This window comes from Erythrolamprus reginae, chromosome 2 (assembly GCF_031021105.1).
Source record: "Erythrolamprus reginae isolate rEryReg1 chromosome 2, rEryReg1.hap1, whole genome shotgun sequence".
Classification (NCBI taxonomy): domain Eukaryota; kingdom Metazoa; phylum Chordata; class Lepidosauria; order Squamata; family Dipsadidae; genus Erythrolamprus; species Erythrolamprus reginae.
The window spans coordinates 93,592,977-93,620,625 of NC_091951.1; the positions used below are offsets into that span (position 1 = coordinate 93,592,977).

At 38.1% G+C, this 27,649-nt stretch overlaps 1 long non-coding RNA gene across 2 annotated transcripts in view; it reads left to right on the forward strand.

Annotated features, from left to right (window-relative positions):
- The window catches only part of LOC139160630 (uncharacterized), a 57,816-nt gene that overhangs the window by 13,127 nt on the left and 17,040 nt on the right, over window positions 1–27,649 (forward strand). For both annotated transcript variants that reach the window (XR_011557978.1, XR_011557980.1), the window contains 3 exons: window positions 14,367–14,530; window positions 14,659–14,851; window positions 15,313–15,476. This is a non-coding gene — a long non-coding RNA (uncharacterized lncRNA). The remainder of the gene's footprint in view (window positions 1–14,366; window positions 14,531–14,658; window positions 14,852–15,312; window positions 15,477–27,649) is intronic.

Genomic DNA, 27,649 nt, shown 5'->3' on the forward strand with positions numbered 1-27,649 from the left:
AGGAAACCATTCATGTAACATCTGTGCTACTAACATAAGAACTATAGTGATTCACTTAACTGTGGCCAGGAAAGTCATAAAATGGTAGAAAACGCACTTAACGAATGGCTTGTTAGCAACAGAAATGTGGTTATAAGTTGAGAACTACCATAGTTAGTTGAAAAGTCCTTGTTTCAGTAAAAGCCCCAAGAGATGAGATTCCTTACACCAGGGGTGGGCAATTAATTTTGCCATGGGGCTGCATGAGAAATTGGGATTGTTTTAGAGGTCCGGATTAATATAATTAACTCAGTTCTACCCAATACTGTATATTATTGGGTAGAACTGAGTTAATTATATTATAATTATATATTATATTAATATTATATTATATGTATGTTATATATATATAATTATATATTATAATTATATTATAATTATAAATTAATTCCCCACTCCTTCCTTCCTTCCTTCCTTCCTTCCTTCCTTCCTTCCTTCCTTCCTTCCTTCCTTCCTTCCTTCCTTCCTTGTTCCCTCCATTTCTCCTTCCTTTTCCAGATGGAGAGAAGCTTCTGTCTCTCTGATTTTCTCTGCCTTTTATTTCTGCTTTACTTTACTTCTCTTTACTTCTTTTTCAAAATATTCCTTTCAGGTGCTTCTCTTCAACTGACCTACATTGTCAGTTGAGAAAACATAGTGGAGGCTTTGCCTGAAAGTAGCTTTGGATTCCTTTTCTTCCTCCTCCTCCCTCCCCCCCCCCCCGAGAAGTGAGGTGGAGGGTTTGCTTTAAATTTCTTGAAAAGGCCAATAAAACCAATGAACAATTAAAAAATGAACATTTATTGGACTTTTGCAAAAGGGCATGGAAAGAGAATTTCTCCTTCCTTCCTCCATTTATCCTTCCTCCCTCCCTCCATTTCTCCTTCCTTCTTTCCTCCCTCCATTTCTCCTTCCTTCCTTCCTTCCTTCCTCCATCCTTCCTTCCTTCCTTCCTTCCTCCATCCTTCCTCCTTTCCTTCCTTCCTTCATTTCTCCTTCCTTCCTTCCTTCCTTCCAACCTCCAGGGGCGGGTCACAGACAGCGGGCGAGCCGTATTCGGCCGCACTTTGCCTAGGTCTGCTCTACACTCTGCCGTTGACTGAAAATACCCCATATTGAAAATAGCCAAATACTGTAGAGGTGTCCTTTCATCTTAGGAGCTGGCAGAAAAAACTCCATGCTGAAATCCAAGCAGTGCATAACCAGCTCCATATGGCCCAGAAATGTGGTGCAAGGGGGAGTTTTGGTGTGCTGCAGCCCCTTTAAGCTACTTTTGTAGCTTAGAATCCAGTAGTGGATTCTAAATCCCATTGGTTCACACATGCGCGCAACGCTGCTGCACATGTGCAAAAGCATCCTGGGTGGGTCGGCGGAGCCTCTCACTACCACCACTACTGGTTTACAGAACTGGGCTGAACCGGGAGCAACCCACTGCTGCTTTGAACCATTGCTAAACAATGGCCATAAGTTGAGGACTATCTGTATAAATACAGGCTGAGTCATGTTTAGAGTCATGATTTATGGTTCATTCCTGGGTCAAGTAACAATTGCCGCCTATATCTGTTGTGCTGGTTCAAGCTTTAAACTCTGAATTTGCTAACTTTTTAGAATAATCAGATTGGTGTCATTAACTCTTTCTGTTTCACATAAGGAGGCTTTCCAAATTCACATGAAAAGAGAGCTTTAGTGTCCTTCTGCCGCAAAGCCACTGACTTAAACCATCCAGTTATCTGCTTTTCTTGCTCATTTTAATATTGAAGCAGCCCCTGGCCTGCCACAAAGTGGGCCATTGTTTATCATTTTAAATTGGGAGATGCATTATACGATTTGGGAACCAGAACTAACTTGCAGCCTTCGAGAGTCTAACCTGCCTTTTCTGTTCTGCTAACCTCTAATGAAACAACACGAGGAGGAAGTGAGTCAGATAACTCCACACTGCTTTGAGAGAGAGTATGATTCACTGTAGCATTGGCCTATTTTTCCAAGAGCTTTGCAGGAGATGATAAAAAATTGTGTAATTCACCAGGACAGCTCACTGTATATCCTAAACGTGGTGCTCTTCCCATGGTAGGAGACTCCTACTCAGTACTGTATGTGAGCAGATTTCTTGGAAGAACACATTTAAGCTGAGTGAGCTCATTCATCTGAACGTTTTTGGTGCTGGCTGCCTGCCCGTATTGACATCTGAACTAGAAACCACAGAAATATCAGATGAATGACAAGCTCAGCAATGATTTGGCAGAGGCCTTGTGGCTAATCTCCCCTTATGTCCTGTGTACAGATTAGAAAAGGCTAAAGAGATTCATTTGTATTGGCTGAAAAGATGAAATAACAACTAAGTTATGTTGCCTTGGAGACATGTAAAGAATAAAGGAGAAAGAAACAAAGGAGCAAAGTCAATAGATCCTTTAAAGATTTTGGTGGTTAATGGGATTATGCTTTAATTTTGAAGAAAATAAAAATAAAGAAACAGTGCCACTCCCCAAACAGTGAGGGCTGTGACAACATCCTATGGTGCTTTAATGTAAACGTGACTAACAAGATGGAAACTTGTGGAATGCTAGTCCGAACCTAGATACTGAAAAGTAATCACCCAGGATGGCTGGTCAGTCTATATGTAACAGAACTACAACTAAAATTGATACCAATACTCATGGCATTAAATAATTCTCCATATACCTGCTGGTTGAAGCATAAAACCACATTATCTTGGTAAAGGATTGAATTACCTCAAGAACTTAAAGGAGTCTACTAGATATCAAGAACAAATATTGAATATGGTCACCCGTAACTAGCCCTCACTCTGTTGGCCATAAAACAAAATAATAACAATAACTATCTGCAATGAAAAAAAATGGGGGGGGGGAATTAGAAGGAATAGAACTGGGAAAGGAAGCATAATGAATGCATTAACAAAGGATGAGAGTTACAAACACCTAGGCATATTAGAAGCAGATAACATCTTGAATAGAAAAGTCAAAACGTCAACACAAAGGAATACAACAGGAGGGTCTGCAAAATATTAAAATCAAATCTGAATGCTAGAAACATAATTAAAGTCATTAATACATGGGCTTGGACAAAGACATCGAGAATCAAATAAGCAGTTGCCAGGCCTACCAAGAAACCTAACCAGAGATGCCTCAAACACACTAGTGCACTGGTGGGAGACCATGCGCACCCCATGTTGTTGTGTGCACATTGACTTTGCAGGCCCTTTCCAGGGGCAGATGTTCCTGATAGTAGTGGACAGTCATTCCAAGTGGTTGGAAGTGGCACCGGTCTCATCAATGACTATGACCAGAGTCATCCAAGAGTTGCACCAGTTGTTTGCCAAACATGGTCTGCCAGATGTGATCGTATTCAACAATGGGGCACAATTCAAGGCAGAAGAGTTAAAATCTTTCCTCAATGCCAACATGATTCGGCACGTAATATCTGCTCCATTTCACCCTGTGATCAACGGTCAGGTTGAATGAATGGTCAGGATCACAAAGGAGGCGCTCAAGCATATGACGACTGGGGACTGGAATCACTGTTCTGCAAACTTTCTCCTGTGTCAACATAAAACTATATGTATAGCAACAGGTTGCAACCCAGCAGGTGGAGTTGCTGGCTCACCACAGCCTGGTGAAGTGGTCAGCCAGGAATTATGGGAGTGGATCACCTTGCGTGGCAGCTAAGGTAACTACAGTAATGAACCCATTGTCATATGAGATTACTCTGGGGAATGAATGAACAATCAGACACCACTTTGATCAGTGGCTGGCCGGATGATGAATTCAACACCTTATCAGACTCACTATAGAACTGTTTTCCTCTGAGTTTGCCTATACTACCCATGACTGCCTCTGGAGAAACGGAAGTACCAAGGGCCTTAGAATCGCCACCAGTCACAGGTGACCAAAACGGCCACCAAGACTCTCCAGTACAGGACTCTCCAGTAACATTGTGGCAGTCCACCAAGATCTGTGGGCCCCCAGCCTATCTCAACGACTATGAATATTGAACAGACTGAGGTTAAGAACTATCCTAGCGGGGAGGGATGTTATGTATTGAATATATATAGTTGCGTTAGACTTGCTAAAATGAAACTAACCTTTAGATGACCCTAACAATAGAATAGAAGAGAATTCTTTACTGGCCAAGTGTGATTGGACACACAAGGAATTTGTCTTGGTGCATATGCTCTCAATGTACATAAAAGAAAATCATGTGGTACAACACTTAATGATTGTCATAGGGATCAAATAAGCAATGAAGAAACAATATTAATAAAAAATCTTAAGGATACAAGCAACAAGTTACAGTCATACAGTCCTAAGTGGGAGGAAAAGGATGATAAGAATGATGAGAAAAAACTAGTAGAAATAGAAGTGCAGACTTAGTAAAAAGCAAACTGTTTACTCCAACTATTTTGTAGGGAAATTTAGAACATTCATATTTTGGTGAGTTTTTTCAAGTATTATGATTGTTTAAGACCCTGCGGGCCCAGAGTATAAATTACAGGGAATTGCCTGCAGTTTCTCAGTTCCAATTCTGATTCAATAAATGCTGTTATATCTGTGCTGGTCTGCTTCTTGCCTACTGAAGCCCACTCTACAATATGGTAGATCTCAATTCTTAACAATATAAGAATGGCATTATGTATGCCAATCATCTAAGAATGGCCAAAAGAACTCTGAGCTCGTCATTGAAAAATATGAAGAACATGTTTAAAAAAACCAAACCAGGCACTCCATAAGGTTCTACTTAATATATGAGCTTTAGGAGAGAGCTTTGTACGATTTTGAACAAAAATCCTGTTTCATGATAACTATGTCAAAGAGACTGTTGTTCCATCAACAACGTAGCAGTTAACAAACAATTTCCATGCTTTTTAGTTCCAGGGCAGACAGATAAACATCAGAAAAACTGGAGAAAGGACGGTAGAGGAGAGAGGGCTGAACGACTAATCTTTTCCATTCAGCAGCTTCTAGCTACTGAGAATGACTGTTTCCTGATATAATAAGCTTCACTGACTTCCAGGAACAGAGAGTTAAACTCCTCTGTTTTTCCCAGCAGCATCTGAGGGAGTGGCTAGAGACTGCACAATTATGTTCTTGGAAAATCCAAAAAAACAAATCCTTGCCAACAGGGCTGCAACATTTCCCCTTCCCACTCTGTCTGCTTGTGAGCTTGGCAACTCCCGAGGCAAAAACAAGCTTTGCTAAATTTTTTCAAATAAACATACAAAATGTCATAGGTAGTAATGAACAGTAATTGCTTAAACGAACAAAGACTAAAATATGGAATGTATTATAGTGATTCTGCTAAAATCAACAATTACATTTTAAGTAGTTTCCCACTTTGGAAATGTATGCTCATGTTAGCTTTCATTTTTGTTATAAGATCAGAGATTTTAATAACATAAAAAACAAAACCAGAATTGTTTATGTAAAATTAAACAGGCACAAGAGATCAAATGCAAATGAATTGCCAGGAATGTTAAATAGTCATTGGCTGGGTCTGAATGGAAATCTAGATGTTTTATTAGAAAATAGTTTCAAAAGCAGTGGCACTTGCTTTTGAATAGAATAGGGCTTCCAATATTTATTTGTTTGTTTAGTCAAATGCATATTAAATAATATATATAAGTATAAACATAATTTAAATACATGAAATGAATATGAATAAAAGGGAATATTATTATGACAATAATATTATGACAGGGAAGATAGACATACTGGTGCACTTATGCACGCCCCTTAAAGACCTCTTAGGATTGGGGTGAGATCAAGAGTAGATAGTCTATGGTTAAAATTTTGGGGATTTGGGGGTGAAACCACAGTGTCCGGTAGTGCATTCCAGGCACTGACCTAGGGATGAAATACTACTGGTTCGGGCTGGTTCACGTGAACCATTAGTGACAAATACTTCTCTGAACAGGTAGTAAAAATGCTTTTAAAAAGTTTTCCACGATCATGCGGCATGGTTAATTGTCAAAGCTGATGAACATTTTTTTCTTTTTAAAAGGAATTTTACTACCTATTTGACAATCAGCTGAGAGGGGAATCATGGGAAATTATTATTATTATTATTATTATTATTATTATTATTATTATTATTATTATGTCAGTACAACACAGCAAATGAGATCACTATGCTGGATTTCGTATTTCATCACCAGTCGGGCGCTTCCCAAGCACCTAGGACTGCGTGATGTAGCAGTGAATTATGTTTGCCGATCCCAGTAAAGTGGCCTTTTGCAATTGACAGATGGAGATTTTGTCAATTCCGATGGTTTTCAAATGTCCGCTGAGATCCTTTGGTACTGCGCCCAGCGTGCCAAGTACCACTGGGACCACTTTCACGGGCTTATGCCAGAGTCGTTGCAGCTCGATAGCTGCTTCTCCTCAATTCTGCTGTCTCCTGGGATTGCGATGTTGATGATCCATACTTTCTTTTCCCCCACGATCACAATGTCTGGTGTGTTATGCTTCAGAATTCGGTCAGTCTGAAGTCCCACAGTATTATTATTATTATTATTATTATTATTATTATTATTATTATTATTATTATTATTATTTAAAACTACCTATTCATGACTCTGTGAAGTTCTTGCTTTGTTGTAGAGGCCATTTTGTGTGAAATCCAGCTGCTTCTGCATTCTGTGTGAGTCAGTTGTATGTGAGTCAGTTGTGTGACTTTTGTATTGTTTGTGTGTGAAGTGTGAAAGTTAGTTTTTGAGCTCACCTGGTCACATGACAATGACCACAAAGCCACATCCACCCAGTCACATGCCCACGTAACAATAGGGAAAATTATTAGATTTCACCACTGCATGGACCTCTCTGTTGCTGAATTTTCTGCAATCGAGTTTGGAGGAATTAACTTTAAGTCTGTATCAATTGGCTATAAATTGTAAATATTATTATTGCCTTGACATTTTAAAACCTTTTTTTAAAAAAATTGGGAATTAAAGGGAGAACCACAGTATCAAGTACAATTGAGTTCCTGAGACCCTTAGGAATCCTACATAAAACACTCATACACAAATCTGTTCAGATATACTGTAAGTAAGCATATATGGGATTCAATCTACCGTAAACATAACAGTTTGTTTCAAAACTCTCACTGAAAATGATATTTAAAATATAATCATGCCTATGAAGTCCCTATGTAAATTAAACATATTTCAATAATGAGATCTCTGCTAGTCCATGTTGAAGCTATTTTGTAATCAATATATCATTCCAGTTCCCATTTTCAGAATAGATCCCTTCTGCGGAATTATATCAATTACCTATTAATTACTTATTAATTTCCTATGGAAATATTGGCCTCATCTGGTTAGAAAATAAAATGGAACTGTTTAACTGGGAAAAAAATCAATGGGTTTCTATGTCACTCTTGCTTAAGAACCTGTGGGAGATAAAAAGAGTGTGTATACTTCATCTTGAATTTGAATGTTTCAGAAGCTGAAAAAAAGAGCCTAATTGTGGAATATTAGTAGACTGGGCAATCCTCTCCATATTTTTAAGTATCTGCAAATCTAAGGCTAGATTTCACCATTGGATTACTCCCCTGAGGTGATCAGCAAGAACAAATTTATATATTTTGGGCAGGACAGTCTAGGAAAAATGACTGTGTGGCAAGTTGAGAAAGGTTAAAAGAGAAAGAAAATGGAAAAGGTGGATTGGTGGAATCAAAAATCAATTACATTGCCCTTGGAAGAATTACAGGTTATTAGAGAAATTGATTAAGATGGTGTGCATTTGTCTATAAAGTCACCAGGAGCTGAGCTCAAATTTATGATATTTAACTAACAAACTGGTATGAATGGGGTGGTGTAGGTAATTATATTGCTGCAAAAGCATGGGCAAAAAAATTTAAAGACATTTTTTAAAGCATTACACAGATCAGAAGCATGGACACAACATAAGCCATAAACTCCTTAAAACCCACCTTTGCCATCAGGCATGGGAGAACTGAAACACCTCCCCCAGGCATGTTCAATTTATGCATGGTATGTTTGTGTGTGTGTTTGTTTGTAAATGGGGTTCTTTTTAAATCTTTTTAAATCTTTTAAATTTATTTGGATTTGTCATGATTTGCTGTATCTTGCTGTGAGCCACCCCGAGTCTGCGGAGAGGGGCGGCATACAAATCTAAATAATAAATAGATAATAAATAAGCACATTGATTTTTATTAGTCTTACCAAGACACGGTAATTGCATAACATTACAAACTTGCATAATCTGTCAGTTTCTGTGCCTGTAATATGTACTGTAATCGTTTTGAAAATAAATACCAGGTGTTCTTTGAAAATGGTTCTGACATCCAAGGAACAGAAATTGAAAAAGGCTTTTCAGAATGTTGTGAAATGAGAGCTCTGCATGCAATGATCTTTTTTCTTTTTTTGCAATCTACAAAAGGTAGTTAAATCATTCTTTCCTTAAAATGTTCCAGTGCTTCTCTGTTGGTAAATACTAATAATAAATGGGGGGAGGGCAGGAGGAAAGTTCAGAATTTTCAGCAGTGCTTTTCTCTCATAGTCACAACCTTGTTGGCCCTTCATAAAGCATAGAAGACCAGGGTCTTTGTCAATTGTTTCATTTGTAGATTTTTCCATGGTGACCATTGTAGGGTTTTTTAGTGTTTGTTAATAGCTGTTATTCTATTGTTCTATTGAGCCGCATAGGGTCACATTCACAAGATGGGCAGCCATAAATGGATTAGATTAAATAGATTAAATAAATAAACAGAAAAACATTTCCTATACATTTATGAATTTCACAATTTCAGAATACTGAGAGACCAAACCTGGAAGAATATAATTAAATCTCATACTTTTTAAGATGACACAATTTTTTTTAATGTCTGAAATACTAATAATGAAGCTACTAGTTTTTAAAATCGTGTAGCAGAATATTGTTTTCCTCAAATAAATATGCTCCAAATATTAAATATTGCTATTTATTACACAAATAACAAATTGTATAAATTCCGAATTTGGCTTTAACTGTAGCAACTGAGGACTTTTTATACATATCCAGGTTACTTCTCAGGTGCTACACAACTCACTTGCAAATACAATAGTAAAACCATATTGTTAGCATCCAACAACAGGTTGTAATGTCTGCTAATGCCTTAGGTATGTGTAATTCAGGATCCTTCATTAGTACTTGTAGGTTGTTAATGTGTAGACTGAATAGCAGTTGTGCAAGTATATATTCTTGACTTGTCCCTTTGTATTGCTCAACTTGTCATAACTCCATTAATCCCAAACTGTACTTTCAAGCAACTACGGGTGTAAAGGGCTTTGATCCAACAGTCTGGATTCCATATTGAGGACAATCAATTTCCTCCATAATGTTTCTTTATTTACTATGCCAAATGTTGCATTAAGGTTTATAAATATATCAAAAAGATCCCATTTAATGATACATTTTATAGTAAGATGTTTCAAGAGAAAGCAATCATTGATAGTGGATCACCTCTGTCAAAAGCCATCTTATTTGGCAAGAGTGTACTTTCCAGCTACCCAACTCATAATTTGATTCAAAAGGAATCTGGTCTACATTTTAGACACTATTAGACTAATGGGGTCTAATAGCTACAGTCCTTTTTATCCTTTCACCCTTTTGTATATAGAAACTAGTATGGTTATTTTGCACTCATGCATTGGGATACATGAAGTATTAGTTATGTTTGAATAAATCTACCAAAGGAAGGGCCCACCATATGGGGTATTTTTTGAGTAGCTTGACTGGTAGAAAACACCAAGGGTTTTATTGCTTTTCAAATCCTTTATGAAAGAGATTTCATCTTGATTTCTATTACTGATGCCAGAAGGGTGAGTCTTCCGTAAATCATTGCTTAAGAACTGTTCCCAAGCTGCTTCTGAGAAAGCAAATAAGGTGTGATAATAGTTACCCAAATCCTCAGCAGAGACAGGTGTGCTGAATGCAAATCACCTTTCAGGAATCAATGCCAAAAATATCACATTTTTAATCATTTTGCTGACATCTCAAATTGCTGTCCTCTTTCATTTCATGAGTTTCCTATATTCTTTTCTTAGAGATAGCATCTTAACTTTGAATAAATATGGAGGAATGCCGCTGAGCAAGTCTCATAGCTGCCTTTAATTTCTTTTTCATCAAACATTCATTGTCAAACCATGTATAGATACCCGTAGACAAACTTTTGAAGTTATTAGCTTAGTTATTAGGTACATTTTTGTGAATGCATTGGAGAATGACTGCCAGTCAGATGTGGGTGAATTGTTAGGACTAAACTTTGATTTGGGCTATTCAGTATTCACTCATGATCTACTATGGACTATTATAACCTTTTATTCTGATCCACCTCGGGATTTATTCAGAATTTTATTCTGACCCAACTATCAGCCAAGTTATATGATCTTTAGTGTGAACAACCTAGGAATTTCTACACCCACTGGCTAATCATCACTTTCTCCTGTAAGTTAGACAATGACCTCTAAGAAGAGAGTGGTTTTATTTTTCAATACAATACAAATAAGATCCAACACACTGCTCACACAGCCTCACTGGAAGTTTTCTGGATCCATGTACTTATTATCCTTGCTTTCCAGATTATGAAACTTACATTTAAAAATCAGTGACACCAAGTATACATCAACTATATTATTTTTTGTTATCACTTGAAAACCAATATGGCCGATTGTTAAAACATTCATTGGGGGACTACTATATTGAATGAAAACATGAAAAGATTGGCCAAGTGTATCATTTAAAATTACCAATAATTATTGCTTGGATATGCCAAATGATTATTTCTTCCAGTATTATTTCTGAATGTATCCAATAGTCAGAACTGTAATAAGCAGATGTGTTTATGAGAATATAAATAAGCTCAACATTTTTATAACTGCTTTTCACTGCCAGTATTATGCAGATTACCCTTGTTACATTATTTCTCACCTGCCATTGCAATTGTTCCATAATAAGAATTGAGAAATGATGCTCAACCTTTTTTTCTTTAATTTTTGCACAGCAGTATACAAACATTGAAGAACAGGGAGTTGTTCTGGGTCCTTCTCTCCTATTAGCAGAGTTTCTTGCAAAGCAATTATCTCAAATTCATAAAGGAATTTCACCAAATCACTGCCAGCAAATTCTCCCCAACCACCTTACATTCTAAGGTACAATTTACATGGGTCTCTCCAAAACAATTTTTTTCTGGATTTGGGATGGTGAGTAGAAGATAAATATTCAGACAGCTGATTTCTTTCTGAGGCTGAAACAATATTGGCAATGCTTCCTACACAGCCATGATAAAATCTAGCTTTTCTCTCATTTTCTAATTGCTTGGCTTGAGGAAAATAGGATCAGACTGAGGGCTTACAGCAGAAAACTGCCCAAATCAAGATTTCTGGGGCTAGAGTTGGCTTGCAATTTTGAATGGCTAGGTGCAGGGGTGGGTTCTAACTTACCTCTCTGGCAATTTCCTTCTCCCTGAGCCAAGCACATGTGTGCACATTACCAAAATGTAAAGAAATGAAAACAAGATGGAGACCGTATGCATAGTGCGGGGAAAATTGACTTCTGTGCATGCTCAGAAGAAAATTTAAAATAAATGAATGAATGAATGAATGAATAAATAAATAAATAAATATGGCAGCGCTCATGGATCAGCACCAATTGAAACAGGTTGATCATAGAATAGAATAGAATAAAATTTTATTGGCCGCAGGAGAGGGGTCAGAGTGTCCCATGCAGCTTGGGAGCCATGAGTTGCTGACATCTGGTTTAGACTGAACCTTGGAAGCCAGTTGCAATAGGTCATCAACTAAAGACTTATCTTCCAAATAATTAGGTGACTCATTGACCTATTGGATTTTCTTTTCTTTGATATAGTTTTATTTTGGAATGGAATGCCTTTATTTTCTACTTTTAGAAACAGGATTTAGCAGCATTTCCACAGCAAAGCAGAAATAAGGTAGAAAGAGACTCAATTTGCAGCATTGGCTGATTGCAACAGTAAGTCAAACCTTTTCAAGCTTGCTTAAAATCAATTGTCATTCCTACAGGGAAAGATGGCAAATTGTTGAGTTAAAACTCCTTCATCTCCCCCCAAAATCATTTTAAACAGCTATCTTTCCTTTAATTAAATCTTGGGCATTTCTTTCTCTTTCTCTTCTTCTAATCCTGATGGATTTTTTTTTTTACAGATTTTACAGATAATGGATGTTGTGATTAGAAGCTTTAGAACATCTGTCCCTCTGCCTCTCTGACTAGGCTCCCTACCCAGAATTTAGCAAGGGTTGCATACAGCTGCTATAACAAGAATGGCAGAATGCAAACCTTCTTAAAAAGTTATTAAGTTTGAAAAACATCCATGAAAAAAAGAAACTGCCTAAAAGTGAGCATTATCCTTTTAGATCCATGTCTGGTAAGAAGTTTTCTGTAAATTCATTAGAGTATATTTTACAATGAAAAAGTTGTGAAAGGGGGCATATATTGCCTATCTGTTGCATCATCTACCTTCATGCAAAGGAGTATCAACAACTTAAAGCAACATCCTGTGTCTCTGCAAAGTTAGTTCCTCCTCAGTGGCTCCTTTAACTGGAAACTTTTGTACAGTCCATTGAGGTCAGTTTTGAAATATAGCATTTGTGGTTTGATTCTGTCAAATAGCTTCAATAGTTTTCTAATTGAAGTCTTTAACTCATCTATTTTTATCAGTATCCAGAAGTTGATTGAATATAGAAACAACTGTTTGAACTGTTAAAAGGCAATTCTTAGCAATCAAATCCAAGTCTCCTTTCAAATTACTCCTGGTCTAAGCATCCTCCTCCTCTCCATCTGCTATCAGAATTACTTCTTTAGAGGAAGGGCAATAATCCACTTCCTAGTCTAATGAGGAATAAGAATGATTCATGAAGATTACAAGAGGGGAAGAAGATTTTCATGCAGTGTTCTTAAGCAGGAATAAGTCCTCTATTTTTGGTTGCTAGAAATCATCACAATCTCATCTTGTTTGGGATTTCCTCTGCTGAATTTCATGCTCAGGCTTTCCTTCTAGCTTTGTTTTGAGGCTCTTGTTTGTTCCTGGTATTTAATTTTCCATCCTCAGCATTTGAAATTATGTAGAACAATCTAGGATACCAGGAAATCTTATTTCTAATTACAAAGAATTAAAAATAAAAATGAAAGGGTGAATAAGGAACTGAAAAAAACCTCAGGAGAAATACTAAAAGTACTTTATTAAAACTACATAAAAGAATTAAAATGAATAGTAAATCAGGAGCTCTTTAAAGAGATGTCACTCTACTGTCATCTTGAGTGGGAGTCTATCTCCACTGCCTCAGTTCTGTAACAATTACAAGAAAGTTACTCTACTTAAGATTTATGTTATAGATTGGAGCTAAATATTTCTTGAATATAAACTGCTTTTGAAGGCTCACTATTTAGTTTTTCTTCTTAAAATCAATATTTTCATCTCAATTTTTAAATTATCCATTGATTGTATTTCATAATTTTATCACAAAATATCCAGGAAATGCAGGATAATAATGTTTGGTCTGGGGCTTAATACCCAGATAAACACTGAGATTCTCTGGAGACTACCTTATTATTTTTTTTAAAAGTAAACCATTTCCATTTCCCCCCAATATTATTTTTCTTTCCCCTCCTACTCCTTTAAGCTGGAAATAGCTTGTTATTTTAACCAGAACATTTAGATCTCTCAATAACTAAAGGCATGTTTTCTGTTATTCAGCACATACCAGTTTAGTTGTTACTTACAAAATGTTAAGAATTTTAACTTATTTGGACTCTAACTATGGGATTAGTATATGGCTTATATCATCGGATAAAATTGAATTAAATCAATCATGTGGGCATAACCAGAGTAATAAAAATGATGGACTTATAGAGCCCTTGTTTTGGGTTATAGAGAAGTGGGTCCTAACTATGGCTCTCAGCACACAATATTTTGAAATCATTCTAGACCAGGTAAAGGAAAATGTTATATATTTTTTCTTTATAAATTCTTTTCAAGATTATTTATTTATTTGTTTGTTTGTTTGTTTGTTTGTTTGTTTATTCATTCATTCATTCATTCATTCATTCATTCATTCATTCATTCATTCATTCATTTATTTATTTATTTATTTATTGGATTTGTATGCCACCCCTCTCCGCAGACTCGGGGCGGCTAACAACAGTAACAAAAAACAGCATGTAACAATCCAATTCTAAACAACTAAAAAAAACCTTATTATAAAACCAAACATACATAAAAACAAACAAGATTATATAGATGATGATTGAAATAGACTGGGACACGATGTCTAATCTTAAAATCTTTATTTCCCACAGGCGTCTAACTATACGCGGATACACTTTCACTCGTACGCGAGCTAGAGCAGAAGAGCGCGTAACACCGGTGGCACTCTTCCTTTTATACTTTCTACCCCGGCAACAAGAGACGCTTGACAGCGCTACAAGCTTGGCGCCAAACTGCGGCAGCCAATGAGGATCAGGTAAACAACTAGTAATACATACAGCTTATTCTGCTTAACAACTTAATGGTTTTAACTTTTCTCCAGTAACAGAATATTACAGAATCTTCTGGACATAACACTCCTTCCCCTTTTGGATTGTTTTGTAGGGTCATTCAGACAAACAAGTGATAAAGTCCTCGAGCCTGGCAGGCTTTCTCGGAGTACGTTCTGACCGGCGTGGCTCGTTTAGGACTTGGACATCCACAGAGGACAACGGCTCCTCTTGTACCGCAGGTGCAGAACTTCCACGGCTCGAGCTGGCCAGAGCTGACGCAGCGCTGGAGTGGTCATTGAACCCCGGTAAGTCCCAATCAATTTGTTCTTGACCACGGCTGGGTCGGAAATAACTCCCTGTGGGGAGTGAAGGATTAGAAATCCCATTATTTGATCTGGTCAGCTCCTCTCTAAGACTGGCTGTTCCCAGTCTCCCCCTTATATGGTCTATATGCCTCTTCCAGAGGCGTCCATCACTTAATAAAATCATATATGTTTTAGGACCTGTCTTCTCAGTCACCATCCCAGTCTCCCACTGGTTGCCTCTATCAAATTTTTTTACAAAGACATTTTGACCTGCAGACACTGACTGTTCAGGGGATGTTACACAATCAGGTTTCACATTAATGTAAGATGGGTGTAATCTATCCAGAGGGGATCTCAACCTCCTTCCCATAAGCAGCTCAGCTGGGCTTCTATTAGTTGATGTGTTAGGGGTTATATGCTGTGGACACAATGTCTAATCTTAAAATCTTTATTTCCCACAGGCGTCTAACTATACGCGGATACACTTTCACTCGTACGTGAGCTAGAGCAGAAGAGCACGTAACACCGGTGGCACTCTTCCTTTTATACTTTCTACCCCGGCAACAAGAGACGCTTGACAGCGCTACAAGCTTGGCGCCAAACCGTGGCAGCCAATGAGGATCAGGTAAACAACTAGTAATACATACAGCTTATTCTGCTTAACAACTTAATGGTTTTAACTTTTCCCCAGTAACAGAACATTACAGAATCTTCTGGACATAACAATGATAATGTTGTTGTTGTTGATAAGTCCTCATCAGTCCTCTGTAACTGAAGGTTACCACCATGCCAGTCTGTTTCAACTGCTGTATTATGTTAGCTCATATCTATTTAGGTTGACATGCACAATACAAGCCACTGAAAATTAATAACTATTTTTGAAGCCAGTGGAAGATAGGAAAGTAAAAGGGGTCTAGGCAAAGTTGGCTCATCTATAACATGTGGACTTCAACTCCCAGAATTCCTGAACTAGCATGATTGGCTCAGGAATTCTGGAATCCTGGTGTCGGACAACTCGTCACTGCAGTCAACTCACTGTAGCCAACTTGCTATGGTCAACTTGCCACAGAACAACTTGCTACAGGACAAAAGTTATATAACATTGAAGATAGGGTGAAATAGAATCATTAAAGAAAGGATGCAAAAGGAGAGACAAAATGAAAATGTGTATGGTGAAAATTAAAATTGATTCATTATTTAAAATAATTAATATTGTTGAATTGTTCCATGGCGAGTTGGCTATGGCGCACTGGGCACGGTGAGTTGGCCATAGTGAATTGGCAGCAGTGAGTTGGCTATGGCAAGTTGGCCGAGGTGAGTTGTCCCATTCTAAAGTAAAAGGAAGTTAAAAATTTTAAATAAGTTAAAGAGACAGCTTCACTAATAAGGAATACTTTTTCTCTGTATGTCTGCACTGTAGGTGTGAGGAGAGTAGAAAGGAGAATTTAAAAAGTGATGAATAGTGCAAGAATAAAAATGACAGAAATACCCCAAAACAGCAGTGGGCTACGAGCCGGAACGCTAAATTGAGCTCGCTGCCGCGGCTCGTAAGTTCTTGTGGGACCAGTGCAATTTACTGCTACACCTGTGGAAGTAGCAAAATTGCGCATGGAGCCGCAGGTAAAATCAGGGTGTTCTTGAGTAACCTTCTGACTTAACTTAAACTTTGCAGATATATTATTCTCCTTCCACATACACAAAAACCCATATATTTCATAATCCAGGAGGTTTGGGGGCAGTGATGGGCTACGTGCCGGAACGTTATATTGTGCTCGCTGCCACGGCTCGTAAGTTCTTGTGGGACCAGCGCAATTTTGCTGCTGCACCTGTGAAGGTAGCAAAATTGCACCGGGAGCCTCAAGTAAAACCTTGCTGAAACACGGGTGCAATTTTGCTACCTTCATTAGGTGCAGCAGCAAAATCGCGCTGGTCCCGCAAGAACTTACGAGCTGTGGCAGCGAGCACAATTTAGCGTTCCGGCTCATAGTTATAGTTTAGTTATAGTTTATTAGATTTGTATGCTGCCCTTCTCCGAAGACTCGGGGTGACTCACAGCATAACAGTAATACAATACAAAGTTGGGGGAAAGATCAAAAGCTACATGAGAAAATATTATTTTACTGAAAGAGTAGTAGATCCTTGGAACAAACTTCCAGCAGACATGGTAGATAAATCCACAGTAACTGAATTTAAACATGCCTGGGATAAACATATATCCATCCTAAGATAAAATACAGAAAATAGTATAAGGGCAGACTAGATGGACCATGAGGTCTTTTTCTGCCATCAAACTTCTATGTTTCTATGTTTCTATAATACAATAGCCCATCACTGCCCCAAAACCTTCTGGATTATGAAATATATGGGGTTTTGTGAATGTGGAAGGAGAATAATATATCTGCAAAGTTTAAGTTAAGACAGAAGGTTACTCAAGAACACCCTGATTTCTAGGAAACCAAAGAGACAGATGGGCTCAGATGGTGCAAGAATATATAAAATTTCGTTTTACATTTGTATAGAATTTATGGCAACCATCAGTTAATCTCTGTGTTTATTTTTCTGTATTCTATGTGAAGCAATCAAAATAGATAATTTAGTAAGCATTTAACATAAAAAAAGATATTGATTGGTTTGTTGGAATCAAAGACAAAATCAGGAAAGAAAAGAAGGTGGAAAGTTGATAGTTAATACACTTTAACTACGGTCATTTTAGCATACTATCTTTAAGCCATACAATTTAATTGTGGATCCCAAAAATCAGTTGTTACAGGAGGCCTACTTAAATTCTTAATAAATCCAAGGTATTCCAAGATTACAGTTTATGCTAGGATGAATTAATGCTTATATAGACACAGTTATGTGTATTGAGAATTTTGCCTTATTTTGGGCATTCAAAGAGTTGGTTTCATAGCTCCCATAATAGATTTCACGGAAAGTGCAAAAGTTACCAGTTTTATGAATTGTCACAAAAAAACTATACCAGACAGTGGAATTTTTATAATTTCTGAGGTTTCCTGGAAAGTTGTCTGTTGAGTTATGTGAACTTTCAACATATCATTAAGCCAATTATTGAATACACTGAATCATGGAGTTGGAAACAACATCAGAATTTACCATTCTGCTTAAGCAGGCTCTGTTATTGCATTTCAAAAAGATAGCTATCTTGCTTTTGTTTGAAGTCCTCCAATGAAGGAGAACCCCTGAGGGACAGTTCTTGTCATCAGCAAAGTAATTATAATAGTTAATGTGAAATTATTTCTCTATTTCTCTGTCCTATTGGGCAACCCACAAACTTTTAGAAATCTGAAGACACTTATATTTGCTCATCCTTTCTTCTGTTGGCTAAACATAAATGTTTTTCTTACAACTTGGCTTCCATATCCTGTACCATCTGAATTACCCTGAATATGCTCCAGTTTGTCAATGCCTTTTTTAGACTGACGTTCCGAGAAATGAACATAGAATTTTGAGTGGGACATGGCCAAGGTAGATTAGAATAAGGGGCGTACATAAGTGCACTGGTGTGCCTTTCGTCCCCTGTCCAATTGTCTTTCCTTTCTCTCACTTATCATATATATTTTCTTTCTTTCATATATCCTCTCCTTTAACTTCACTTTTACCCTTATATATATTACTACATGTCTATTTTTCTTCCTATGTACTTGTGTATTGGACAAATGAATAAATAAAATAAATAGAATAATATCTTTCCAGGTACTCTGATTGTATCAATGCATTATAAACTAGTATTTTCCTTTTTAGTAATTGTCTCTTTTTACCCAATTTTCCATAAGTATACTCAGATTTCTTTAACATAGAATCAACTATCATCAAGTCAGTTTGTTCCAATCATATAGTGTTGATTTTATTTCCCCCCCTTAAAAACAGGACATTGCATTTCTCTTTAAATTATTCCTGTTTTTTAACCAACTGCTCAAGCATGATGAAATAGTTTGAATCCTCTCTTTCTTTACTAACCTGTTAGCTACTCCTCCTAATTTTGTGTTGTCTGAATATTTAATACCCATCTTCTCAACCCTCAACTCAAATATTGAACATCACAGGACCCAGAACAGCTCTGTGGCATTCTACTAAACACTACTCTCCAGTCTAATGTGAAGCTATGTTATTTCACTTATCTTTAACATATCCATTAAACCAAGCCATTATCCAAGAAATAATTCTAACAGAAGAAAATGAATTAATCTGTGTAATCATCTTGCAGGAGCAAGTGATTCCGAAGCCATGAGTTGCCGATCCCTGATCTAGTTGTTAATGGAAGGTATTACAGTAGTAAAACCAAGGTTTTCCACTGTAGCCAGTGCTAATTGATAAAAGGAAGAGGAGATACATTGACTCTCTGAAACCTAATTGTTATTATACCTGTTCATATTTGTCTGAAGGTTAGAGGAGGTATGATCACGCTCTGACAGACACCAGATGTAAACCTCCCTGACAAATACTTATTTTATATACATAAAATTATAAATTGAAGGATTTATATGAGGACATTTCATATAGCAACTTTTTCCTACTTAGAGAGTAATAGTAGTAGTAGCAGTTTTATTTGGACATATTATCAGCACGTAAGTTATCACTTTTAGTTAGAGTTTTGTAAACTCCTACTTGTTTCACACACCCATGTTTCATATTTCAAACATGATAAAGCCTTCCTCATCATAAAGACTGATGCAACAGATCAGTTAAACAAATGGGTTAACATAGGCTTTCCCAATTAAATAGTATTTAGACATATGAGGATTGTAATTCTCAGAATTTCTTGCCAGCATTACATATTACACACACACATACACACACACGCGCGCGCGCGCACACACACACACACGGTTGATTTTTCTGTTAAAACAACCCTGGCATCCCCAAATATGGGAGGAAGCAAAGGTTGCCTCTATAACAGGCTCCCTTCCTTTCACTTATCAGCAAAAATATGTATATGTATAAAATATGTACATATTTTTGCTGATAAATGTGTATATACACACATACACACACCATATTTTTTGGAATATAAGACGCACCTAGATTTTAGAGGAGGAAAACAAAGAAAAAAAGAATTCTGAACCGAATGGTGTACGTATTATTTAATAAAATATCAGCGTAGTAGAATACTTTTTACAACCATGTACACTTTTTACAAACTTCAAACTTGACAGCTTTAACTTGTGGACTTCAACTCCCAGAATTCCTCCTCCAGTCATGCCAGCTCAGGAATGGGAGTTGAAGTCCACAAGTCTTAAACTTGCCAAGGTTTGAAGACCCTTGCACCCCTAACTCCTAACCCAGGAATCTTCAAATTTGACAGCTTTAAGAATAGTAGACTTCAACTCCCAGAATTATTCCTCCTCCAGTCATGGTAGATGGGGTAATTAGAAGGGAAAACCTGTTTTTGAAAAAGAAAAAAGGGCCATTTTTGCCCCCTTTTTTAAAAAATGGGGTGGGCAAAGGGTCTAGGAAGCCTGCAGAAAGCTCCTGGGTGCTGGGGGATGGAAAAAATGCCCCCATTTTTGCAAAAAGAGCCATTTTTTGCCCATTTCCCCCCACAAAAATTGGGGCATTTTTTGCCTTCCCTCAGTCCCCGGGAGCTCAATGCAGGCTTCCCAGTCCCTCTGTCCACCCCATATTTTTTTTTGCAAAAATGGGCCCGTTTTCTGCAAAAATGGGATATGGGGGTGGGGCTTTGGAAGCCAAAATGGCTGTATTTGGTTCTAAGATACACTGACATTTCCACCCTTTTTAGGGGGGGGGGAGGTGTGTCTTATACACCAAATTATATTATTATTATTATTATTATTATTATTATTATTATTATTATTATATTATTATTATTATTATTATTATTATTATTATTATTATTATTATTATTATTATTTATTAGATTTGTATGCTGCCCCTCTCCGTAGACTCGGGGCAGCTCACAACACAATAAAACAGTTCATGACAAATCTAATAATTTGCTATTTAAAATATTTAAAAGAACCCATTATTAAACAGACATACATACAATCATACCATACATAAATTGTATAGGCCCGGGGGAGATATCTCAGTTCCCCCATGCCTGATGACAAAGGTGGGTTTTAAGGAGTTTACGAAAGGCAAGGAGGGTAGGGGCAGTTCTAATCTCTGGGGGGAGCTGGTTCCAGAAAGTCAGGGCCGCCACAGAGAAGGCTCTTCCCCTGGGGCCCGCCAACCGACATTGGCTGTTGTCACTGAAAACATGCCTTAAAATTGGGTAGAAAAAATCCAATTAAATGAACCAAAAATGTTCTGTTCATAAATAAATAGAGGAAAACTATCCAAAGTTTTGCATATTTGTATCTGGCAAAAAAAAAGTGAACCTTTGCTTTCAATAACAAGTGTGCTCCCCGCCCCTGGACAGCAATAATTGGAACTAAATGTTTCCAATAACTGTTGATCAGTCCTGTGCAAATATTGGTTTGGAGGAATTTCCGCTCATTTTTTCTTTCAGAACAGCTTTGAGAGTCAGGAATGCTGGTGGATTCCCTTGCACAACCTGCCTTCTTTGAGTTATTACATTTCTTCTGTTTTAATAATTCTTTGTCGCCCTTCATTTTTATTTTTTAATGTTTGGGCAACAAAAATAGGATCATATGTTACAACTCATTAGATATAGTTCTTGACCCATGAACACAGGGTTTCTTAGGTTCATTGGGTTCAGAACTTTAATCGCTAAGTGACGCAATTGTTAAATGTCTGGTTTTATTAGCTTTTTTCCTCCAAATTTGTCTTATCCTTTTGACTTTATTTGTCAGAAACCCCCTGAGAATGGCAACCACATGACCCTGGGATGCTGCAACTGTTGTAGATGTATGCTGGTTGCTAAGCACTTGACTGTGATAATGCTTCAATGGTTGTGTGAGGACCAATCATAATTCCGTTTTCTGGGCAATGTCGTAACTTTAAAAGGTCACTGAACCTTCATAAAGTTGAAGACTACCTGTTGCCTCAGGACAATAACTTAACAGATTAACAGAGTTGGAAAGGACCTTGCAGGTCATCTAGTCCAACCCTCCCACTCAAGCAGGACACCCTTCACCATTTTGGACAAATGGCAGTCCAATCTTCCTTTGAAAGTCTCAAGTATTGGAGCTCTCACAACCTCCGCAGGCAAGCTGTTCCATTGGCTGATCACTCTCAGTGTCAGAAAGTTTCTCCTTATTTCCAGGTTGAATCTTTCTCTGGTCAACTTCCATCCATTAGTCCTTGTCTGGCCTCCAGGTGCTTTGGAAAATAGCTTCTCTTCTCTTCACTAAACTAGCCATGTTCAGTTTCTGTAACCATTCTTCATATGCTTTAGTCTCCATTCCCCTAATCATCCTGGTTGCTCTCCTCTGCACTTTTTCTAGAGTCTCTTTTGTAGTGTGGTGACCAAAACTGGATGCAGTACTAACTAAGGCTTTATAGAGTGGTATTAGTACTTAGCTTGATCTTGATTGTATCACTCTGTTAATGCAATTTAGGATTGCATTGTCTTCCTGGCTGCTGCTGCAAATTGCTGGCTGATATTCAAATGATCATCTACTAAGATTCAAAGGTCTCTGTCACAGTTACTGTTTTTGAGCCAGGTCTCACCTAATCTGTACTCATACCATTGATTTTTCCTGCCTAAATGTAAAACTTTGCTTTTCTCCACATTGTAATTCATTTTGTTGGATAGGGCCCATTGTTCAAGTCTGTCAAGATCATCTGGATCTTTAGCCTATCTTCTAGATTGTTAGCTATTCCTGGCAGCTTAGTATGATTTGCAAATTTGGTAAGTTGACCTCTCCAGGTTCCTAAGAGGCCAGTAAGGGGCGTACATAAGTGCACTGGAGTGCCTTTCGTCCCCTGTCCAATTGTCTTTCCTTTCTTTCACCTATCTTATATATTCTCTTCCTTTCATATATCCTCTCCTCTAAATTCACTTTCACCCTCTTTTATATTATCACATGTCTATTTTTCTTCCTATGTATTTGTGTATTGCAGTGGTCCCCAACGTTTTTTCCACCAGGGACCAGTTTCAGCAAGACAATTTTTCTATGGCCCGGTGGGGGCGGAAAGGGGTGTGGTTGGGGGCGGGATTAAGCATGGGGGTGCTGGTCCTCCCCGCCCCTCTTTCCTGCCATCGCCCTGTGGCCGGCAGAACCTGCCTCCCAAGCCCTCTTGCCCAGCAGGTGCTAAGCGCTGGAGACAGGGGGTCAGGCTGGCCCTCCTGCCTCCCCCCAGCCAAAAACGCAAAAGCGCCCCGCGGCAGAAGCCAAAAGAGGCTTGAGCCTCTCGGTCCTTCCCGCCCCTCTGTCTATCATCCTGTGGCCGGCAGAACCTGCCTCCCGAGGCCTCTTGCCTGGCGGGAGGCGAAGCGCTGGAGGGAGGGGGTGGCGGCATGAGGGCCGGCAGCTGCTGACTCCACGGACCAGTGCAACATGCCCCGCGGCCCGGTACTGGTCCGCGGCCCGGTGGTTGGGGACCCCTGGTGTATTGGACAAATGAATGAATGAATAAATAAATAAATAAAATAAATAAATCTAAGTCATTTATGAAGCTTTCGAAGAGTAGGGAGCCTAAGATGAAACCTTGTGGTACCTCACTGCTTACTTTTCTCCATGTAGACTTAGATCATTAAGGACTACTCATTGAGTATAGTTTATCAGCCAGTTGTGAATCCATCTGGTGGTGAAGCTGTCTATCCCACTTTTTTCTAGCTTATGAAAAAGTAAGTTGTGGTCTACTTTGTTGAATGCCTTGCTGAAGTGTGAGTATATTATATCCACAGCATTTCACTGGTCTACTACTTTAGTCACTGTGTTGAAGAATGAAATAAGATTGGTTTGGAATTACAGTGGAACCCCGACATAAGAGCTGCTCTACTTAAGAGCAACTCGAGATAAGAGCTGGGAGGGGAGAGATATTTTTGTTCTACTTACAAGCCCAAATTCGAGATACAAGCGCCAAGGAGCTGTCTCCTGAAGCCAAACGCTAACTTCCGCGTTCGGCTTCAGGAGACAGCTGCGAAGCGGCGCGCGTGTTTTAAAAGGTTGCAGCCGGCCTGGGGGGCTCGGGGGGGTGCTTGCAGCTTTCTTTCTTGCTCTTTTTCTTTCTCTCTTTTACCTTCCCTTCCTCTATTTCTTCTTTTCTTTCTCCTTCCCACCTTCTTCCCTCCCTCCCTCCCTTCACTCATTCCTCTCTTACTCTCCCCTTTCATAAGTTTCCTTGCTTCCTTCCTCTGTTCCTGTCCCTTCCCCCTTTCTTTCTTTCTTTCTTTCTTGCTTTCTTTCTTGCTCTTTTTCTTTCTCTCTTTTACCTTCCCTTCCTCTATTTCTTCTTTTCTTTCTCCTTCCCACCTTCTTCCCTCCCTCCCTCCCTTCACTCATTCCTCTCTTACTCTCCCCTTTCATAAGTTTCCTTGCTTCCTTCCTCTGTTCCTGTCCCTTCCCTCTTTCCTTCCTTCCTTCCTTCCCACCCTCCGTCCATTCATTCACCCATTCCTCTCTTGATCGCTTAAAGCCAGTCCCTGGTGCAAAAAGGGTTGGGGACCTCTGTCCTACAGGATTGGGTGGCAGAGAAGTTGAACATATGTAAATTTAAAAGTTTAAGAAAGTTTACAAGTTAAGTGAAAGAAACTTCATTATTCATTTATATGTACATGTACATTTCTTCATTAAAAACATGTCTTTCTGCATAATTTAGACTAACTTTGTGAGTTTTTTGAGGGCTGGAACCAATTAAAATTATTTACATTAATTCCTATGGGGAAAAGTCGTTCGAGATAAGAGCTGCTCGACTTAAGAGCCCAGGTCCGGAACGAATTAAACTCGTATCTCGAGGTACCACTGTATCTGCTTTTAACAAACCTGTGCTGGCTGCTAGTTATTACTTTACTTATTTCTAGGTATTGGCAATTTGCTTTTTATTATCTTTTCATACATGCATGCATGCATGCATGCATGCATGCATGCATACATACATACATACATACATACATACATACATACATGGTCTCCTTGGCTTAAGCATACACACAGACACAGAGACACATGTATGTATGTATGTATGTATGTATGTATGTATGTATGTATGTATGTATGTATGTATGTATATATCTAACCCTAATTATCTAAAGCCAAGGAGACCATTTCAAATGTTTTCTTTTTTTAGGTTTCTAGATATTTACTGATTTGGAAATTACATAACTCATAGATTTGAATTCATGTTGTTGCCTGTTGTATGATCTGGACCAGTCTTCTCTTAATTTACTTTGATGTGAAAGGATATTAATCTACTAAGGAAAAGATATAATTAACATTGCATCATCTCTACCATAAAGTATGATGGTCTCTGGAATATTTGACTCATGTCTGTAAGAAAAGAATAGAATTACTTATGGTCTCTAAGCCTAAAGGATGGGAAAGTATCTCTAGCAGCATGGATGTTTATTGTAGCATGGATATATTCATAATATGAAAGGGAGGAGATCTCAAATGTCCCCCTTCTGGATCTACATTTAACGTTGCCCTGTATCTGGTTGTGGTTTAGTGGCTTAGGGATTACTTATGGTACCACCTCTTCCAAGGAGACAACTTTCCTGCTGTTTTCTCTGTATCAGTGACATGTGAGAAAGACTGGGTTCTCATGACCTGTACTGCTTTCCTGGTAATTACAAAGTAATGAGAAAATAAGCTAATTGTAGTAATGCCACTCCTAACTATACAGTGTGGAGCTCTGTGTTTGGGATATTAACCTTCCTCTCCAACATATTGCTACTGATCCATATTTAGCTTATGATCAACTACTTACTCTAAGCAATTTTTCACACATTTTATTACCAGGCTGAATACTGCTCTCCCTATAAGTGTGCATTGCACATTTTCTCCCATTACATTTGACTCTGTTATATTTAGCCAATTAAAATTTTGAATCCTGTGTTTTTAGAATATTAGCTGTTCCATACAGTTTTGCATCATCTGATAAGCCTTTAATCCACCTCTTTCTCAGAATCCTTATAGAAAAGTGTTGAAAAGTACTTGGCTTAAAACCAAAATCTATGTCACCTCACTCCAGATTTAGGAGGAAACCACTTTTCAATAATTTAAGTATGATTTTTTAAGCAACTTGTGGATCCATCCAATTATATGCTATCTAGGTAATATTTAACTATTCTGTTTATCAAAATGTTGCTATTTGGTGTAATGTTTTGCTGAATTGCAGCGTGTTATGTCTACACTAGTCCCAGATCCTATTAAGGAAATTATCTGATGAAAAATGTAATGAGATTAGCCTGACTAGACCTGTTCTTGACAAATCCACCACAGATACTAGCTATTATTGGATTATTTTCAAGTTGTTTACAAACTAACCACTTTCTAATTTATTCTGTAGTTCCCTAGATCCTTCTTACCATACATTTGTCATCCTCTAGTTATCTGTTATGCCATCAATTCAAGAGTTTTTCTTAGGTGGATTGGATCAGCTGAAGCTCTTGGACATGTGAATTCCTTCAAAGTCAACACATACTCCCTGACTATATTTCTATCAACACAGGCTTCAATGTCTCTGCCCCACCAACAGTTCATAACTGTTCCATTTGACACATACTGTATCCGCTTTTGAGGTCTTTTCTTAGAAGAGCCCAGATCTCATTGTTGGAATGTAAAGACTGTCTGCAAATTAAACCTTCATGGGGAGCATGAAGCTTCAGTTTCCTGGAAACAAACAGAAAGTTCATTTGAAAATAAATGTAATTTTAAAAAAAACCCCAGCTGTGGTATCAAGTAGCTTTTCTCTTCTTAATCAGTATGTACACCATGTACACATTCTGCTTCGTGTCTAACTCTAAAAAATGCATTATGACATGACAGAATTAGACAACTGGTGCACCTGGCTTTTCTCGAAAGTGATAAATATGCTACTAATCTGTTCTCTAAAAAGGAAGTAGTTATAACACTATTTCTGTGAGTAAAGTGATTTCTTTTGTCAGTTGTGTTCCATTATATATATCACTGAAACCCTAGCTGTTTATTTATGAAAAAGTCAAAAGCAAGGGAAGTATAAGAACATAAGAGGAGCCATGCTGAATCAGGCCAAAGCCCATTGAGTCCAGCATTCTGTGTCACACAATGGCCCACCAATTGTACATGGGGATCTTGAGCAGAAAGAGAAGGCAGAACCCTCCTTTTCCCTTGACACCAACAAATGGTAGTCAAGGGAATCTTGCCTGCCTCAACCAACATAGAAGCAGCACTTGGACATCCATTTCAACAACCACCAATACACTTGGCATCCCTGAATCTGTCTAATCCAGGCTGACAGCTGTCACAACCTCTTCTGGAAGTGAATTCCATAAACCAATGACCCTCTGGTGAAGAAATATTTTCCTTTCCAACTTAGATCTTGTTATGCCAGGCTTCACGCTACGAGCCCCAATTAAGTCCAAAGTATAAATTCAAACACACACGATTGTAAAGTAAACAAAGAGTCGGTTTATCAACAAGAAAATATGCTACACACGCACTTTAAATCAGCCCAAAGCATAGTTCCCTCTAAGCTGAGCAGTAAGCAATCGCTCACTTAAAAATCATCATCAACTCAGAGTTTTCCAAACCTGCCCAGAAGCCGAGAGGGAAAGAGTGAGAGGGAAGGAGAGAGAGAGTAAGAGAGGAAGAGAGAAACAGATAGAAAAAAGAGAGGAAGGAAAAGAGAAAGAAAAAGAATGGGAGTAAGGAAGAGAGAAAGAAAATCAAAATCTAGTTTGAAACTAGAGTTGATGATGATTTTTAAGTG